This window comes from Lissotriton helveticus, chromosome 10 (genome assembly GCF_964261635.1).
Source record: "Lissotriton helveticus chromosome 10, aLisHel1.1, whole genome shotgun sequence".
NCBI lineage: Eukaryota > Metazoa > Chordata > Amphibia > Caudata > Salamandridae > Lissotriton > Lissotriton helveticus.
The window spans coordinates 852238701-852252968 of record NC_136071.1 but is presented as its reverse complement, the minus strand read 5'-3'; the positions used below and the strand labels follow the sequence as shown (position 1 = coordinate 852252968).

General features: G+C 48.5%; 1 pseudogene; it reads left to right on the top strand.

Moving 5' to 3' along the window:
- Window positions 1-481: 481 nt before the first annotated feature.
- On the top strand, window positions 482-1137 carry LOC144786420 (18S ribosomal RNA; annotated as a pseudogene).
- Window positions 1138-14268: the final 13131 nt, after the last annotated feature.

The window sequence follows — 14268 nt, the reverse complement described above, 5'->3', positions numbered from 1 at the left end:
GCTCTGAGCCCACAGGATGCAGAGCCCCTGTTCCCTCCAAGGACATGCGGAAGCCCTGGCCTTTAAGTCACAGCATGACCAGTTTGCTGTTCTTCAAGCCCAGGCATCTGGTCACGCGTAATGCTTACCAGATGGCCGAGCTGTTCTGGAAGGCCTGTTGACGGCTCATTTGCCTCCTTGATCCCAGCCAGGGCTCCAGGAGGCTAGGTGCGTTCACACCTTCGGTCCCCTCTGTCCCTCAGCGCGCACAGATTACCAGAAAGGGTGGTATTTTTCCTCTGCATCATTAGGGCGCAACACGAACCAAAGTGAAAGCATTTGCCAAGAATGTTTTCATTAATCAAGAACAAAAGTTGGAGGTTCAAAGACGATCAGATACCGTAGTAGTTCTGACCATAAGCAATGCTGACTGGAGATCCGGCTGCATTATTCCCATGATTTACGGGCAGCTTCCGGGAATCCAAAATCTTTAGGTTCCGGAGGGAAGTATGGTTGTAAAGCTGAAACTTAAAGGAATTGATGGAAGGGCACCATCAGGAGTGGAGCATACAGCTTAAGTTCACTCTAGACTGGAAACTTCACTCGGACTGGACACTGAAAGGATTAGCAGATTGAGAGCTCTTTCTCGATACTGTGGGTGGTGGTACATGGCCGTTCTTAGTTGGAGGAACAATTTTTCTGATCAATTCTGATAATGAACAAGACTTCTCCATTCTAACTAGTTATGCAACCCCCAGGGTCCAACTTCTTAGAGGGACAAGTAGCATTCAACCACATGAGATTAAGCAATAACAGGTCTGTGATGCCTTTAGATGTCTGGAGCTGCACGTGCGCTACACTGAATGGATCAGAATGTGTCTACCCTTCGCCAATAGATGCGGGTAACCCACTGAACCCCATTCGTGGTAGGGATTGCAATTATTTCTTATGAACGAGGAATTCCCAGTAAGTGCGGGTCATAAGCTCACATTGATTAACTCCCTGTTCTTTGTACACACCGCCCGTCGCTGCTACTAATTGGATGGTTTAGTGAGGTCCTCGGATCGGCCCCGGTGGAGTGCCGAGAAGATGATCAAACTTGACTAACAAGAGGAAGTAAAAGTTATAACAAGGTTTCCATAGTTGAACCTGCGGTAGGTTCATTAACAGCGAAGTGGCCCATGTGGCGGACGGTGGATGGCGCCAGCCTGAAACTCTCTGCCGCCTCACAGATGGACCATGCATACTGTAGGCACAAGGCCTTGCCCTCATGCACTCTGGCCGGTAGAGCAGTTCATGGCCACTGGGGTGCTTGGGTGCGGACTGGGTGTGAGATGGGCTCCTCTACTGGGGATGAACCGACTGATGAATGTGCCAGGCTCTGGGGACAGGGGGCGGCCCCTGGACCCTGCCCTTCTTGAAGGGGTACAGCAGTAGGCCCGCCCGAGACAGAACCCTTGTTTACCCAGCAGCACGACATTGTGGTGGGGAAACCGATAGGCAGTGCCTCTCCATGCTGGGACAACCAATGAAGGCCCTGCCACCCGAGGCAGCCCGGAGGAGAAGGAGCCGGGCCTGTGACTGGACCCCAGATCCTCTCGGTGGGAGGTGTGTGGGATGGGGAGACACCTGGCTCTTCACTGCTGGTGCCTCTGACCAGGGCATGGGTTGGGCTACCTACCAGCCCACCGGCATGGCTCTGGGCTTCCACACAAGCCGGGGACTCCTGACATCACAGTTGTGTGGCTCTGAGGATGGAGGCGGTGGCCCTCAGTCCCATCCCCTCTGGGAGAGGCACAACAGTTGGCCCTACCAAGATGGAACACATGCTCACCCAGCACGACCCCATGGTGGAGAAACTGAATAGCTGTGCCTCACCGGGCTAGCACCACCCCTGAAGGCCCTACTGCCCGGGCTCTCCCATGCCCGATCCGAGACTGGCTGGGCTTTGGGCAACCGAGGAGTTGCCCTTCTCGAGTGGCAGTGCAGCCTGGCTCTTCCCTTCCAGCACCTCCAACCAGGGCAGGAGGTGGGCTACCTACCAGCCCGCTGGCATGGCTCGAGGCTCCCACCCAAGCCAGGGACTTCTGATGCCACGGAGGTCAAGCCTGGTAGCAGACGGCTGATGTGCAGGTGGGGCGACCCTCCCTCGTTGCTCAGTACCAGGTTTGTCCTGGTCCTGTTTGGCAGGGATGTGTATTTGAGGACGTGTACTGTCCCTCCTGGTCCTCCTGGAGGGACCAGTGGTGATGGGTCAGCCTGCTCCAATTGCTTTGGGAGGCCCCCTTACCTGTGGGGGCAAAAAATAGTAGCTCCTGACCCGAGCACCTACTAACACTCTTCGAATCGGGGAGGCTGACTCCCAGAGGGGAAGCCTTGAACAGAGCGCAGACGGAAGGGGGTTGCCTCCATCGCCCTTAGTGCACCGCATGTTCGTAGGGCACTCGATGCTAAATCATGCGTAGATGACCTGATTCTGGGTCAGGGTTTTGTAAGTAGAGCCAAGCTTTTGTCTCCGTCCCTAGGTGCCTGTGGACATGTGGGAAGCTGACTCCACCACGTGCTGACTGGCACGGGGACCTCCCACTACTGTCCCTGCACCACAGAGTGTAGGGATGGGGGCTTGTTTCCCTTACAGGGTGACCAGATGGCTGGCCCCTCTGCACAAGTCGCTGGGAGGCAAGCAGCCCCGGGAAGGAGCCTCCCGAGCCCTTGCTTCATGGGGGCTGAATAGTCGAGGAAAATGGGCTTCCCACTCATGCCCGAAGGGAGTGGATGTGGCCTGAGCTTAACCCTCCTTGGCTCCCTGGGCTCCAAGAAGGTGCAAGGCAACCACACAAGGCAGCATGCTTAGTACACATTATGACGGTGACAGTACCCAGGGCAGGGGAGGACTTTCTTGCTCCTGTACTGGGTTTGGGGCAAAGAGCGGAGACCAGCCATGCATGAAGGCCCAGCCACCCCCCTCCATGGGCCAGCGAGCTGGAACAGGAGCCCGGGAGAGCTCTGAGAAGCCCTCAGCAGATGCCTGGGCCAGATCTCAAATGGCAGCAACTGTCGATGTCGGTGCCAACCAGGAGGTCCCATCAGCAGGCTCAGTGCAAGGCTTAGCATTTTCCTAAGAACAAGAAGGGCCTGGCAAAGGGGTAGCGGCAGGCCCGGCAAGCCCTCTCGCTCCTTCTCCAGCAGGGAGGGAGGCCATGGTCGCACCCTAGGTCAGTGCTCCTGCGAGTCCCACGGTCACAGACAGAGAGTCTGCTTGGGAAGGTCCAGACTGGACTCTGGACGATCGGGCATAGTTGGCCTTTTTGACAACTGTTGGCTGCTTGGTTGGAAACACCTGATCATGGCCCCGGTGAGGTTTCTGAGCCACAGGACAGGGCTCCGCAGGGTCAGGGAGCCAGCAGGCCTGAGTCTGCAAGCCGTCTATGGGCCCTGGGTTCCCTTCTTTGGCCTGTGGTGTCATAAAGGGGATGCTGCCCCTGCATGGCCAGTTTCGGAGGATCTAAATGGGGCCCGGGCCCCCTGCTAGGCCATGGTTTGGCTGCCCTGGTCTGGGGCTCCCTCCTCCAGCCTGCTGCATCGCAAAGGGCTCGGGACTGGGGTACCGCAGGCCTGGGGAGGCTTTCCCTGCTTGGCTGAGTTCTGAAGCATGGAATGAAGCCAGGGCTTCAGTGGGTCCTGGGCAGGGAGCCCCCATCCTTCTAAGCACACGGTCAAAACTTAATGGATCCACATATATGACCCCTTGCTGAATTCAGAATTTTGTCTACTTTTAAGAAATGTATAACTCTCTGGGATCCACCATGGATTTTACACCCAATTCTACCACTACCTGGAAGGAGGTTAAACACACACAAACATTAGGAGGAATGGGCTATATCCCAGTAAAATGCCAAAACTGAAAGCTGGAAAAATTGTGATTTTAGCACCATAAATCCTTTGTTGAAGCCTTTTGCAAGGGAAAAACTGATGCTTTCTTCTGCAGCACTTGTTTCCCCAAAAAACCCAAATGTGGGAAATTTCTCGGCCCCCTCCAGAGGGATCCACAGACCCTGGATACCTTTAAAATCCCTATGATGTTGGAAAAAAGTACACAAATTGGGCTTGGATACCTTATATGGTCAAAAATAATATGGGGGCCTAAGCACGAACTATCCCAAAAAGCCATAAAAGGTCTTAGCACAGTGCAGCGAAACAGACTGGCAGTGAAGGGGTTAAAAATGATGACTGCGCAATTATCAGCCATGCTTGAATTTGAATTTGAATTTAAAATATTTATTAAGCGCAGCATTCACCAACGGTTTCTTGGCGCTATGGAGGGCAGGGTACCAATGGGGGAAAGTGAGCACGTGCCAAGGACTGGTGGAACTGAGGAATAGTAAAAACATATCACTGAGGAAAGGCCTGTTTAAAAAGAAAAGTTTTGAGGTTTTTCCGAAAAGGGAGATAATGTGTTGCCAGTCTTAGGTGGTCTGGTAGAGAGTTCCAAAAGGAGGGTGCCAACGTGGAAAAGTTCGACCCACCCCACCTCTTGCGTTTAAAACGGGGGACCACCAACAAGGACTGGGAAGAGGAGCGGAGCTCTCAGGTGGGGGTGTACTTCCTGAGCATAGAAGAAATGAAGGCGGGAGCCAAGCCCTGCCGTGAGTGAAAAACCATACAGCCCAACTTAAACAAGGCTCTCTCTTTAACTGGCAGCCAATGGAGTGCTTTAAGAATGGGAGTGCAATGATGCGAGCGAGAAAGGCCATGAATCAGACGAGCTGCCTGGTTTTGAACCAATTGAAGTTTCCGTAGGCTATACGCTGGAATGCCATTGTACAGGGCATTCGCGTAGTCCAGCCGGGAGATAACAAGAGCGGACATAATCAGTTTGAGTGCCAAAGGAGAAAAAAAAACGAGAGACAGTGCGAATTGTGCGAAGAGTGAGAAAGCAGGAAGAGACAACATGACTAACCTGAGAGTGAAGAGTGAGTTGATTATTGAGTGAGATGGATGCTTGATTCCGGTCTGGGAAAGACATGGCTTGGTAGTTCGGACTGGACTGTTCCCATGAGGCACAGGGTCAGAGTTGATTTGCATATAGCCAGTGTCTAACCCAGGGTGGTGTGGAGTGCAAAAAAACGATGGATTTAGGCCCAGATCCTTGTACTGGGGTGAATGTATGACATTGTTCTACATTCTGTCCATCAACTGTGTTTTTTGCAATTTTCACCCCGAGTGGGCTGGGTATGCTCAGACGTGAGTCCCAGGCTCTCCACACCACTGGAGTCAAGCTATCCAGGCTGAATGAAGGCTGATAGCCAGAAACCGGTCCTTGGATGCTTGATTCCGGTCTGGGAAAGACATGGCTTGGTAGTTCGGACTGGACTGTTCCCATGAGGCACAGGGTCAGAGCTGATTTGCATATAGCCAGTGTCTAACCCAGGGTGGTGTGGAGTGCAAAAAAACGATGGATTTAGGCCCAGATCCTTGTACTGGGGTGAATGTATGACATTGTTCTACATTCTGTCCATCAACTGTGTTTTTTGCAATTTTCACCCCGAGTGGGCTGGGTATGCTCATACGTGAGTCCCAGGCTCTCCACACCACTGGAGTCAAGCTATCCAGGCTGAATGAAGGCTGATAGCCAGAAACCGGTCCTTGGATGCTTGATTCCGGTCTGGGAAAGACATGGCTTGGTAGTTCGGACTGGACTGTTCCCATGAGGCACAGGGTCAGAGCTGATTTGCATATAGCCAGTGTCTAACCCAGGGTGGTGTGGAGTGCAAAAAAATGATGGATTTAGGCCCAGATCCTTGTACTGGGGTGAATGTATGACATTGTTCTACATTCTGTCCATCAACTGTGTTTTTTGCAATTTTCACCCCGAGTGGGCTGGGTATGCTCAGACGTGAGTCCCAGGCTCTCCACACCACTGGAGTCAAGCTATCCAGGCTGAATGAAGGCTGATAGCCAGAAACCGGTCCTTGGATGCTTGATTCCGGTCTGGGAAAGACATGGCTTGGTAGTTCGGACTGGACTGTTCCCATGAGGCACAGGGTCAGAGCTGATTTGCATATAGCCAGTGTCTAACCCAGGGTGGTGTGGAGTGCAAAAAAACGATGGATTTAGGCCCAGATCCTTGTACTGGGGTGAATGTATGACATTGTTCTACATTCTGTCCATCAACTGTGTTTTTTGCAATTTTCACCCCGAGTGGGCTGGGTATGCTCAGACGTGAGTCCCAGGCTCTCCACACCACTGGAGTCAAGCTATCCAGGCTGAATGAAGGCTGATAGCCAGAAACCGGTCCTTGGATGCTTGATTCCGGTCTGGGAAAGACATGGCTTGGTAGTTCGGACTGGACTGTTCCCATGAGGCACAGGGTCAGAGCTGATTTGTATATAGCCAGTGTCTAACCCAGGGTGGTGTGGAGTGCAAAAAAACGATGGATTTAGGCCCAGATCCTTGTACTGGGGGGAATGTATGACATTGTTCTACATTCTGTCCATCAACTGTGTTTTTTGCAATTGACACCTAATGTCTTGACTGAGGCAGAAGGAGAAGGAGGGGGCCCAAAAGAAGAAGGCCAAAATAGAGAATTCCAGGGACTGGAGCAACCACCCGTAAGGACCAACTCGGTCTTGTCCGGGTTCAACTTTAGGTGGTTGTGGTTCATCCAGTCCCTGATAAAAACCATAACTGACTGAAAATTAGAAATAGAATGGGGAGAGGAAGAGAGATTAAAGATAAGCTGGAGGTCATCCGCATAATTAAAAACGGTGACCTCCAGCTGCTGGAGAGCAAAAATCAAAGGGCAGATATAAAGATTAAACAAGAGGGGAGAAAGAGAAGAGCCCTGAGGAACACCACAAGTGACAGGTAATGAGGTAGCCGAAAAGTCTCCCAGCCGGACCGCCTGGGTGCGGTCCCTTAAAAAGGAGGAGAGCCAGACCAAGGCCGAGCCCCCGATTCCCGCCGCTCCGACATGGGTCAACAAGATGGAATGGTCCACCGTGTCGAAGGCGGCGGAAAGATCGAGGAGCACAAGGGCCTGATGGCGGTTTTGGTCTGCTCCCTCCCTAAGGTTGTTAAGGACCGACACCACAACGGACTCAGTGGAGTGTCTAGGTCGAAACCCAGCCTGTCGGGGCGCTAAGCCGCAATTATCCTCAATGAAGGAGCTGAAAACCGCTGTTACATGCCGCTCCAGCACCTTGCCCAAATAGGGCAGCAGCGAAATTGGATGATAACTGGCTGGAGCGGATGGGTCAGCCCCCGTTTTCTTGAGGATAGGTACTATAGTGGAGTAACCACCCCTTGTGTCAACGAGTTGTTAAGAAAGATAAGGGGGGGCAAGGGACAGGCTGTGTAAATGTGTTTGAGGATGCGGGCTGGACAAACATCCATTGGGGAGCCCGATTTGACTTTAGGGAGAATAGCCAGAAACGCATCCTCAGTGAGCGGTGGAATAAAAGTGAGGGAAGACCGGGCAGTAGGAGGGGAAGGGTCAACAAAGGCTGGAGAGGGAGGAGGAATATTTAGTTTAATGTTGGTTATTTTATCCAAAAAATAAGAGTTAAGGGAATCACATAACTGCTGAGTGGGCAAGGGTTTGAGGGAAGCCCTGTCCGAATAGGCCAGGTCATGGACTATGGAGAAGATCTCTCTGGGCTTATTTTCAGCTACCAAAATTTTGGCGGACAAATAAGCAGTCTTTACCTCGAGTATAGCTCTCTTATACTCTCCCAGGAGGATGGTGTAACTGACTTTCAGTGTAGGACAGTAGTCCCTTCTCCACAGCCTCTCCGCTCGCCTGAGAGCAAGCTTCTTCTCCTTTAGTTCCTCATTAAACCAGCGATTAGATTTGTTGGGACGTCTGGTTGTTATCCGACGTAAAGGAGCTACCAAGTCGCATCCCTTGGCAAGCCAAGTATTAAGGGTAGCGGCTTGGGATGAGGAGGAGAGGCCTGTCAACCTAGGCGAGGAGTCCCGTAAAGAGGATGACAAAGACTGGAGGTCAACACGTCCCCAATTACGTGCCCAGATGTTTTTGGCTAATGGGACTTTCACCACTGACCTATAAAAGAGGGAAAAGGCAACTAAAAAATGATCCGACCACGGGCAGGGGGAAACAGAAATGGGTGAAATAGAACAATTAAGGGACCAAACCTGGTCCAACACATGACCATGTTTATGTGTAGGAACCTGGACATGGGAAACCAAGTTCAAGGCTAAAAGCAGTTCAGAGAACTGTTTGGAAGAGGTACATTCATGGGCATCCGTAGGCCAGTAATTAAAGTCCCCAAGTACAAGGACCGAGGCATAATTGACTACCAAGGTGGCCAAGAGATCCTGAATGGAGGGCAAGAATAAAGGTGAATGCTGGGGCGGACGGTATATCAATAAACAGGTGAGAGGGGGAGATAAGGTAGGGAAAGAGACTACAAGATGAGCTGTGGGCGTAAGCGGGGATGATGGAAGAAGTTGCATATTAAGGTCAGACCGGGCAATAATGGCCACTCCACCCCCCACTTTGCCAACTGGGCGATCTGAGCGTAGGGCAACATAGGATGGGGGAAGGGTAGCCAATAGGGAGGGCAGGGACGACTCGCTAAACCAAGTCTCGGTCAAGAATAAAATGTCTGGCATCTGTACCTCAAGCAGGACAAAGAGGTCTTGGCAATGCCTAACCGCCGACCTCGTATTAAGTAAAAGAATGGATAAAGGGCGGAGTGGCGATGCGTTTAGGCCAGGAAGCAACTGAGTCGGACAACTAATAGAAGAAGCCTGGTGGACAGGAACTGGCTCGTGGATAGAAGGGCATAAACCAATTGATGCGATATCAGCAATAGTAGCGTCTGCCAAAGGCCACTTGCCCTGTAGAGCCACGAGGTCATTGGCAGAATAAGTGTGTCGGCGGGCATAAGGACGTGCCCCTAGCCCCGTCCGGCCGCGGACGGGCGCAGACGGGCTTGCCTTAGGCGCGCCTTCGGTGCGCCATCGGCGCGCCCGCTGCGCTCGTCCGCTGCGCTTCCGGAAACACATTGCCAATTAAAGGCTTTCCCACGCGAGCACTGGACTGCTAACTCCGGTCAGGCTCGTGGGACACCCCTCCCCAAGATGGCGGCTCGCCCTCTCCTCTCGGCCCCGAGAGACCGGCTGGAATTCACGAGGGAGGGCAATGGAGGAGCGGGGGTGTTAGTGGGACCCTGCACAACAAAAGCAGGTTAGTGCACTTAAAAAATGACAATTTCGGCAAGTTCGCCGTTTTTTTTAAAAGGTACAGTAAAATAACAGCACACACTCCCACCACGTAGCAGCTCTCCAATACAGTGACCGGGACCCTCCAAACTGACCCCAGGCGCTGCCACCAGAGGCTGTAAATAAGAGAAAAAAAGAACAAGTACCATCTGTATTTTGGTTTTAAACCCAAAACAAGAACTGTAAACACTATAAAACACTGGAACGCAGACTTTAATTGCCACTGGCTGTAAGGTTTATTACAGCATGCAAGTAGGGCAAATATTTGATAACAATGAATAAATAAAATAACTAGGTGTTTATACTTTTACATTCCATATTGGGAAGCTTTCAGTTTGCAGATGACTATTGATGTTGCATTTATTACTGTATTTATTTAACCTGACAACCCATGTGACTTTGCATTTACAGCATTGTAAATTATTAAGTGCATAATCTTCAAACTTTCATCGAAGTGCCACATTTTCCTGCCCCTGGGCAAATATTAATTTTTCTGACTTTTGAAGTGAGGATACGCAGTTTTAAATGTCATATTAAGATGATAAAAATAGAAAACTGACATTTAGAGCTGTAGTAATCAATTGCAAATTACATTAAATCTCGTTTTAGTATCTTCTCCTATTAGGAGCTGGGCGAATCTTTGCAAAACAGCAGGCAAGGGGTAATATCACGATCCAACGCAATGCAAAATCTGTTTGCTCGTGATATCCCCCTTTACTTTCCATCCGGTAATCGAATGCAAATACAAAATTATACGTGGTGATAACGTTATTTGCACTAGGGTATATTTGAACCTGTTCTTTCGGCATGGGGTTGGCAGACCATGTCTATTTTGTTGCATATTTTGTGAAGCCACTACCATATGAAGCTGCTTACCAGAGGGCGTATTAGGATGCGGTTTCTTTTACAATTACCTACATTTATAACAGATTCGTTCCATGCAACAGTATTCCCTAGAATCGTAAGTCTACAACTGCTTGTGGACCTTGGAAGGTGAAGCTGATTCCTGCTTTGGAAAGGATATCATACTTGGTGACATCTCTAGCCTATCCAATATCTGGTGTCAGATGTATTTGTAATACTTGTGGATTATTCTTGGATTTGCTGCACAACATTTAGAAAACAGTTCCAAGGCAGGTGCAACCACTGACTAGCCTGACATTTTTATTATCCAAAATAAAAAGAATTAACTTAGAAAATGCCATGTTACTGACAGAGGTGAGAGGAACTAACTTTTTCAGTTTCATGGATCACAGATCAGAGTTTTTGCAGACATCACCCATTTCTGCCAATTCTAAGATCTACAAGCTGGGGGGAGTTCAGTTGCATTGCAGGGACCTCTGCAAGATGTCCAGTGCACTGTTTCCCTCCATGAGTGCAGGACAACCTGCACCTTTCTAAAATGTAAAGGACATCACAAAATGCCCCAGCCTTTCTGATTGGCTGCTTAGTGACCAATTATATTGGTCTGAATGCAAGACAAATGTCAGATCTGTCGAGGACAGCAGAATAAATGCTCACAACAAACAGCTGGTCAAAATAGATAAAGCACTCACCTCTCTGCATTATTTGATTCAGGAGGTCACTTAGTGTACTGGGGTTCCGGGTAGGGGAGTGGGAGAGTGAGTGAATTTGTGTGCTATGAAAGTGAAATCTATTTTAGCCATCAAAAGGGGGTCTCCCCGTTGTGTATTTAAAGATAATTTTTCACTGAAGTGTTGTTATTAACTGTATGTGATTTGTACATTTTAGTAGGAACAAAATGTGGCAGCTATCAATGCAAGGTTTACTTTTGAGTAAATATAGCTATGTAGCCCTCAGAGCGCGCCTTTCAGCATTGCCATGATCGGTAGGCTGGGTGCCTAGGAAGTGGATCTCACGCCCTCGCAGGCATACCATCTCCAGAGACATAGGGCCCCCCTCAGTAACACACTGCTGAGTTCCGAGGGGGGACAGTGCCTAGAAGTCTATGCATGTGGTGTCCTCTCATGTGCTCATTCAGGATCCCTGCATATTTCAGCGGCATGGCATCAGCAAACCAACTCATCAGCCACAGTAACTGGGCCACGGCATAATAGAGCTCGTAATCGGAGGCAGTCTCCCTTCTTCAAAGGGGGCATATAACTTACTAAGGGCCACCTATCACCGACCAGTGCCCCATCTTAAGTCCGTCAAAAGCACCCTGCAGTTCCCTGAAGAAGGCCTTTGGTATGACCAATGGGATGGCCGCAAAATAGTATAACAGTCTGGGTAATACCAGCATTTTAGAGGTGGCAATCCTGCCTACCGGTGACAGTGGCAGCCCGATCCAGAAGTGGTGCGAGCGACGGCTGGAGGCCACTGCTTTCCCCAGGTTCCCCTCCATTAGGGCATGTGCTTTATGGTAGACTTGCACTGCTAAAATGCCAGACCAACCCCGCATGTGGTAGCGCCTCCCTCTGATGATCACGCAGTAGCGTCAAGGGGATTAAGCAGGACCTGTCCCAATTAATATGGAGTCGCAAAATCATCAAGCACCATCATAACTCCAGGCAGCACGGTGTGGTCTGACTTAAAAAGCACTTCATCGGCATACAGGATATGATCTGGGGTTGTCCCAGTAGTGCAAGACCCTATTACGCTGTACAGTCCAGCAGCACACACGCCAGAGGTCCATCGCAAGGGCGCCCCGCAACAGTGACAGAGGGCAGCCCTGTCTAGTCCCTCCAGCCACTGGAAACAGCTCTGACATCACACCCCCAGTACATACTACAATGCGTTTCAAAACCGCCATAGGATAAGGCCATCCCCGGGTGTCAAATGCCTTTTCTATGTCAAGGGATGTGGCCCAACCCGCCATACCCATTCGCTTCGCCCAATCTATAATGTGGAACGACCATCTCAAATAAAATGTAATAGTGCACTTAATGCAAAAATATGAATTAACCTTTTAACTTAATGTCGAAAATATGAATAAAATAAAATTGGTAAAATACATACCTTTTACCCACGTTTCCTACAGATTAAACACAAAGAAAGCATTAGTGAATGTGGGTAAGTGTATTTTTAAATGATTGCTTAAAAATTAATATTTATAAAATCATCAATAATTTATATATTTAAATTGTTTTATTCATTACTACAAACTTAATTTCAAGGGGCAATGTGTTGTAACGTTTTATTTGTTCCAGGTTAATATTAATTATTTTAAATTCATTTATATGTTGCATTTCTTTTTTTTATCTTTTTTTTTATTTTTTTTAAGAAACGTAATTAAACTTTGCTATGCTTTCCTACAGAGCGATCTCTGCCACAGTGATGGAGAGATTCACCAACATGTATAAAGTTACTAAAAGTAACTTTACACTAGTCATTTCAGTCGTAGGAGGTCCCACTCACTCACTCACTCCAGGGGGAGACATACAAATCTACATGGAGGTCTAACTCTCCACTTGGAAATGGTGGATTTCAAAATAGTGGAGAGTTACACAGTGTAGTACTAGATATACATGTGAATATAAATACACATGTTAATGTACCTTTGTGGATCAGGCCCCAAATGATTTGGAAGGATTTATCAGCAAGTTAGCAGAATATCAAAGTTGATATACAATAGCAAATGATTTTAATATCATTCTGAATGAAGTCTTATATCGATCCACCTCTGCCCTATGCAAAAGCATATATACATTTTGTACACTCCTACACTCAGTAAAACAAACAATAGTTTAGCATTGATGCTATTTTGTCTAAGAAATAGTGTAAATAAAAACTCTGGAGCTTGTTCGCAAATTGCACTTTGTAGTATGTTTCGTAGTACTACAACAGTAGTGCAAACATATTGCAAAATTATATTTACAAACCTACCTGTGGAGTTCTGCCTCTGCTCCTCCTATCTTTATATGTGCTGCGTTCTCTGTCTCGATTACAGAGTCTCTGCACATGTAAGTATTCATTTTAGTAATAAATATGGGAGGGACAGAGGCGAGTGTCTGAAAAATTGAGAATTCTTATAACTAAATGGGAGGGGATTACGGAAGAGAAAGGAGGGAGTTAAGGAGGATATGAGGTGGTCAGGTAAGGATTTAGGGAGATAGGTCCAACCACACACAAAAGAGTAAGATAATTGTTATTCACAAACCTCACTCTCAAAGTTACTACAGACAAAAAGGGGCCCCAAAACACAATACATTGCTCCACCTCAGAACTGAAGCGCATCCAGCACCGCACAAGGCCTCTGGTCCTGAAAACCCTTCCATTGGAAAATAATGAAGTTAGGGAATAAAAATAAAACACCATATAAAATAATGCTAAATTAAATTTTTTGAAAAAGGCAAAAATATAAATAAATGTACATGTATGTTAAATATATATATAAAAATAGTACATATTTATTATTAGATTATAAAAAAACTTACATTTTTAAAATTTTTAAATTAATGTAATAATGATTGTTTATTGAAATACTATTAAATTAATTTCAATGTATTCTCTACATCATAGACTCAGGGCGGCATGCCGGAGAACCACGCCTCTGAGCAGCCGTAGGTGACCACACCTCTCACCACGGCAATGGCGATGCGATGCAACCTGGCGGATCTCGGCGCTCGTAGCTCAGCTTAGTTTTACATCTTTCTCAGCCGCATAATCAGGCTTTTTCGGTGTAAGAAGGGGAGAGAAAGGACGCTGACGTCTTTTGCCGTACAGAATCGCTGTAAGGTGCGGGGGCAGGGAAAGGAAGGCCCTCACAGCTTCAACCACGGTTAAGCTGTGGTGACGCGCTCACGGGCGGCGACGGATTTCTCCTGCTGTGAAGGCGGTTGAGGTCTGCGAGGAGGAGGTTAATGCCGGTCTATACCTCCAGTGGCAGTCTACACGGGAAACACTTTCTGCAATAGGACCAGGTAAAACCTGGTCTGGATTTTGAACCGGGCAGGCAGGAGAAGAAGACGCCAGAAAAAAAGAAAGGTGAGGAGGCTGGGAGGCGAGGAGTTGAGGAGGTGAGGGGGGTTTCATTAGCCCGAACAGCTTCGCATTTAAGCTTAATATGGGCTTCACAAG